Here is a 4,492-nt window from a genome sequence, read left to right on the forward strand (position 1 = left end):
AAACGTGCTCAGCTCTGATACCAGTGAAGCTCCCAGTAGTGCCAGCCAAAGGACTAGGGCTCAGCAGCACCACACTACCAGGCCCAGTTCAGCCCGGCCCGCTGCCTTCCGCATGCCTCCCTTGCTGGGGACGCTGCAGATGGGCAGCTGCTGTCTCCGCTCCCTCTCCTCTCCCTTCTCCTCTCCTGTGCTGAAGGAGCTGCCTCAGCCTTTCCACGCACGCCTCCACGCCTTCGCGTCCCGGGCTGGGCTGGAGGACGGGCCGAGCCCCGCGGGCAGCAGCCGACGCCCTGCCCGCCCACAGGCGCCCAGCACTCGCAGCCCGGGACAGCCCCCGAGCGGCCCCGGGGCGGAGCTGGCGGCGCCGGGCGGCGGCGGCGGGGACGAGGCGCCGCGGGCGGAGCAGAGCCGGGGCTGGCGGGGGCAGCGCGGCGCGGGCGGCGGAGCGGCGGGATGCGGCAGGGCCGGGCCGCAGGGCTGGCGGCGCTGGCCGCGGTGCTCCTGGGTGCGCGGGGCTGCCGGCGCCGGGGACGGGACGGGACGGGACGGGGCTGCCCTCGCTTCTGGCCCGCCGGCTAAGAACCTCGCTCCCCTCTGGCTTCCCTCTGCAGCCATCCCGCCTGCCTGCAGCGAGCTCAGCCGGCCGTTGCCTCCCACCTTGCCTTACTCCCTGCCTTCCTCCTCTTTTCGGCACACCCCCACTCATTGCTGCCTGCTTCCCTTCTCCTCCTGGCTCGGACTCTCCTTCCAAACAGCCCTGCTCCCACCTGGTCCCTAAATAAACCTTCCCAGAGAAATGTCCTTTGTGCGCTTTCTTCTGAGAAAAAGCTCGCATCGGCTATCAACCGTTTTCTTCTGCCCTTTCCCCTTTCATGACATTTTTGGTGGAAGCAAAGCCATTTTTTGAGTTTTCTCCTGCTTTTCTTCTTGGTAGTGGCTGCAGGCAGAGCCCAGGTGCAGCAGGAGCCGTGGGCACAAACCAGGGAGGGCACCGGCATCGACATCACCTGCTCACACCCCAACATCCAGTCAAACGACTACATCTACTGGTACCGTCAGTTCCCGGGCCGAGAACCCGCATTCCTTGTGTGGGCTTATAGTGGGTCCAAAGACGTGACGGACCCGGCAGGGCGGTTGTCGGTGGCAGGAGACCGCCGGTCCAGCACCCTGTGGCTCGCCCGGCCCCGGCTTCGGGACGCGGCGGTGTATTACTGCGCCCTGAGAGCCACGGGGAGAGGAGCCGGGGCTGCGGCCATGCAGGAACCGTGGCGGGCGGGGCCGGGCGTGTGTGGCGGGGGCGAGGCAGGGGCACAGCCCCCAGGGGGCGCTGCCGCTCCGCCCGCCAGGACCACCTCGTCCCGCAGCCCCGGGGGTTTCCCCGCCAGCTGAGCCCCAGACCCAGCCCAGACTCGTCCCGACTGAGGAGGCCCTTCGGTTCTTCTGGGTCAGATGATGAGGGTCAGAGTGTGGGTCTGACCCATCTGGGTGTGAGGGGTCAGGACGTCACACCCAGCGATGTCAAGAGAGTGGAGGGGCACACCTGACTGCATGAGCTGTGTGAGTAGCACCACAGAGACCTCCACACAGTCGTGCTCTCGCTGCTTCTTTCAATTTGCTAACACCTCGCAAAGAGAGGCCTGCATATGAGCAGGTGTTGATTTCTGACATAGAGACACAAAGCTTCCTTCCCTCCCCATCTGCACCATGTTTGAGGTTCCTGAGAGCTGTTCCCAGGGGCCCTATCCAGCAGCTTTTGCATGAAGGGCTCCTTGTGCCTGAGTAGCAGCTGGCAATGCCAGAAACATCCAGTCCTGCTGAATCCTTTCGTTAAGGCCATGAGCAGTCAGAAGGAAGGCACCCTTGGTGAGTTTGTGCATGGTCCCCAACCAGGGCACACAGGTGGTGACAGCATGGGGTCACAAGGGAGCTTCAGAGAAAAGGGGTCAGGCTGGAGAAAGGGTCAGAGCAGAGCCTCGTGATGGTGCAAAGGAGCAAAGAAAAGGCTTTTCCTCTTGGGCAGGAAGCACCCCCAGAGTAATGCAGGGCTGACTGCCAAGGAAGCAGAAACTCAAGAAAAGGTTTTGGGTGCAGGAGACACCCAGCCGCACAGGAGCCAGCAGTGTGCCCTTGAAGCAAAGGCAGCCGATGGTCTTCGGAGCTGGGAGGGTTAGGGGGTGCTCCGCAGTGCGTAGGGCCGGGCAGGTGGGGCGAGGGCGACGCGGGGGCACAGCCACAGCTCGGACGCGTGGGGGCGCTGCCGGTGCTTGGAAGTCCCCTTGCTGGGCCTGGAGTTAAACAGCACGGGCCCGAGGGAGCATCACAGCAGTCATGTTTGGTTTCCTTCATCCTATGTAGTTGTCGTGTTTTAAGAGCTTGTTGTACAGGCTTTGTCCCAAGGCCTAATCCAGCACCTTTGGCGCTGAGATGACGTCCTGGCAATACAACAAATACCTGCACTGGACACTCACTCTAATGACACATATTGGAACCTTGGATCTTGCCAAAGGACTGAGTTGTAGGGGAGTTTGCTACACTAGCCAGCGCTGCTGAAGGTCTGCCCTTGGTGCAGGATTCACTCCCGTCTGTGTGTGCAGAGGTGCTGACTGCTGAGCAGAGGGCTGTGGTGGGGCGTCCTTCCCTGCCAGCATGAGAGAGTGTGTCTCTCCTTGGGGGAGGGGCTTTCTGCAGCTGGCACTGTCCATAGACACATTTCACTGCAGAGCCTTCCCCCTTGCCCAGGGAAGAGGTGAAGGATAACCAGACTGGCAGAGAATGTTGGGCATCTGGGTTTAGGTGCCTTTGTTTGTGCGTGGTCATACGTCCATTCAGACAGCCCCTAGGGAAGAAGAGGACAAGGGCAGCAGAAGGTATCCCATCTCCATTGACAGCAGAGGTGGGTGCTGCCCTTTATGTCTGGCCGGGTTCTGGATAGCAAGGGGAGGCCGCTGGGGATTCTTGCCCCTTGCTGGGGCTGCCCACCTGCCAGAAAGGCCAAAAAGAGGGAAGCACACAGTGGCCATGGTGGTGTCCTTTTGCCTTACCGCTGACCAAGTGAAATGTCCTAGCCTTCACAGGCCTGCAGCTGTGAGCTAACTGCACAAGTGTGACACTCATGGTGCTGGAAAACCTGCACCTGGCAATGGGGAACGTGGGGCACAGCAAAGACTGGCTGGATTCCTTTCTGACTGCTTTAAGCACTAGTCCATCTCTCTCTTCAGAGCCTTGCTGGGGCAGAGGTGAGCCCCAAGGAGCAGCAGGGGGAGAGCTTTGCTCCACCCTCTGTGCTGAGGTTTAGAGGCTGCTTTGAGCTGGCAGAGGGGGAAGTGAACTCGCAAGCTTGAGCTCCCTCTTTCCAGGCACTACGTGGGCACCCTGTGAAGGCGAGAGCGTGACATGGTCCTGCTTTTCCTGGCAGCCTTGATGGCACTGTCAGACTTTGGTGAGATGTGACATTCAGGAGGGCAAGCTAGGGTCAAGATGGCATCCCATCATTTCTGGAAGAGAGAAATTGGACTCCTTTTCTCCCTGGAAGAACTGGAAGTGTTTTCTGTAGGGAGAGCAGGGGCTGCAGGTGGGAGCAACACATGTAGAGGGATGAATAAGCTTCTGCACTTTTATTTGCAGATGCCTAGCATTCTTATATGCATTATTCATAGGTATGGATGGTGAAAGAGAGGTTGTTGGTAGGGAACAGATCAGAATGGTAGATAGGAGCTTGTGCCCTCCTAAGATGTCCTTGACAAAATAATGTCAGCATATGTTGAGTCGGATGTAATCCTCGGTAGACTTGGAAAGAAGGCTAAAACCATACAAGACCTGAGATGCTGCACAAGGAAAAAGCAAGAACATATCACGTCAGGAGATGTTACGGAGTAAACATTGTAGTAAGAAATGATGAAGTGAGGTAGGGTAGGAATGGCTCATCTCTTGTGCTGCAGGCATAGAGACAAACTGAGGGACAGTTTGAGCTGAGGGACAGAGAGAACAGATAGACTCAAAGCCTGGTGAGATACTGCTAAAAAGCACGTAAACTGACAGACTTGGGTGTGGGAATTGAATAGCATCTGCAGATAGAAGAGTTTCTGTGTATTTAGCTCAGCATTTTACAGCCCATGAAAAAGGAGATGGATAGTGGAGACAAGGAGAAAGTTGGTGAAATGATAGACACGGGAGAGAGAGGGGGAGAACAGACAGGCCTTCAAGCAGTGCTGAAATGCTGTTCTGGCTTTGCAGGTCATGCACAGAAGGACACCATGCTGCAGTTTCCAGAAGAAACCACCATCCAGGTGGGACACAATGCAACTCTGCACTGCAATTTCTCCACCAGCTTCTCTACTTTCTCCATCATCTGGTATCAGCAGCACCTGAATCAGTCCCCTCAGTTCTTGTTGTGGGTGAGCACGTACAAGTTTCATGAGGATTCTGGGAGGTTCTCCTCTGTGCTCTCCATGGAGAACTCCCAGGTGCTTCTCCACTTGCAAGATGCCAAGCT

The 4,492-nt window shown here is 57.9% G+C and overlaps 1 gene segment (V, D, J or C); it reads left to right on the plus strand.

The window, feature by feature from the left end:
• The first annotated feature begins 445 nt into the window (after positions 1 to 445).
• LOC309887347 (T cell receptor alpha variable 26-2-like) lies at positions 446 to 1,389 on the plus strand. The segment is given in 2 exons: positions 446 to 505; positions 935 to 1,389.
• Positions 1,390 to 4,492: the final 3,103 nt, after the last annotated feature.

This window comes from Aythya marila, assembly GCF_965140915.1.
Source record: "Aythya marila genome assembly, chromosome: 25".
Classification (NCBI taxonomy): Eukaryota; Metazoa; Chordata; class Aves; order Anseriformes; family Anatidae; genus Aythya; species Aythya marila.